Here is a 1,446-nt window from a genome sequence, read left to right as displayed (position 1 = left end):
ATATGGTAAATTTTTGGTAAGGCTATAAAACACTGTGTATCTTGTAACCAAACCAGAGGCAGAGAAGTTGAGAAATGGTTATGTTGTCCAGTGTGCTGCAGAATGAAAAGCCAGGCGCTAAGTGTGTAGAGGGCAAGTGGGTACAAACTATCAGGACTAAGGAAAAAGACAGAAAAAGAAAAAATTATACTGTTTCAGATTCTAGAAGAAATGCAGGTGGTTTGGTGGACAGTGGCAAGAAGGATTATTTATAAAAGGAATAATTTCACTCTCAGGGCAAACCTCTAGATCCTAAACTCTCCCGGTGGTTGTTTAACTTGATATTGATTTGCATGATTTGAACTTGGTGCAGAACACAGGTAGTAAGAATCTCAGGGATTCAAGGGATGAAGAAGCAGAGGTAAGCTACTGTCTGCATCTTTTCACTTATTCAGTGCCAGGCTTGGTACCTAGCACATAGTGGGTCACATAATCATTTGTTCCCTCACCCTCCAGGATTTATTCTCCTCACCTCTAAATTTAATTTCCAGGGTAGAAAAACCTACTCCTATTTTTATTGCTATGTTACCCCTAAGAAATACTAGAACTGTACTGAAAATTAAATCACATGAACGGAGCCCAGTAGAGGCTTGTGAGGATGCACCTGCTGTAGACCACAAGTACTACTGGGTCAGTCTATGGTTGCACAAACATTATGAGAATACATAGTGTCCTGAGGAAAGCCATCCTCCTGGAGGAGATGGAAGAAATCAAAGTAGATATGACAATGCCAATGGGGGCTGATAGACAAGTGTGTGTGCCACTATTACTTTATATGGACAAAGTAATAGCAGGAAAAAGTGTTGAAGACAAAAGAAACAAGTCTTAAGTAACCAAAAAGAGGAGCTGAAGAGGACCTACTTACAGATGTTGACGGACATGGGATACTTTGGGAGCAGCACAGAAGATTTTCCTTTAAAACAGGAGCGAATACAAGCTAAGGAACTTGTTAGTTGGGGTCTGGTCTGTGGGTGAAATTCCATGAACTAGAATGGCTCCTCATATAACTCAAGGTCACTTTAAAAATCTTCCGAAATGCCTCATGAAGGTTTCTGCAGTCTTTATCCAGGCACCTTCAGTCCCCTAGACAAGTTGCTGCTAGCTCTGTAATTTGTTCTGTGGAGCTGATTACCCTAACTCAGGACACTCTCGCAGTCTGCCCAGTATTTCAGGAATGTGCCTGCATGACACATTTTTTCCACAGGTCACTCTTATCCCTGTGATTTCACAAAAAGCCTATTATCAGAGCACCTGTCTCAGGGATAGTAGCATATTGTCAGTGCTTCCCAATTGATTGTGAACTTTCTGAGGTCTGAGAAATGTTTTTTTAAAAAACTGTGTACTCTTGGGCCGGCCGAGTGGCATGATGGTTAAGAACTGGCTTGGGACGCCAGAGGGCCCCGGTTC

The sequence above is a fragment of the Hipposideros armiger genome, unplaced genomic scaffold (genome assembly GCF_001890085.2).
Source record: "Hipposideros armiger isolate ML-2016 unplaced genomic scaffold, ASM189008v1 scaffold_635, whole genome shotgun sequence".
Taxonomy (NCBI): domain Eukaryota; kingdom Metazoa; phylum Chordata; class Mammalia; order Chiroptera; family Hipposideridae; genus Hipposideros; species Hipposideros armiger.
The sequence above is the reverse complement of the archived record's forward strand: the minus strand, read 5'-3'. Positions refer to the sequence as shown.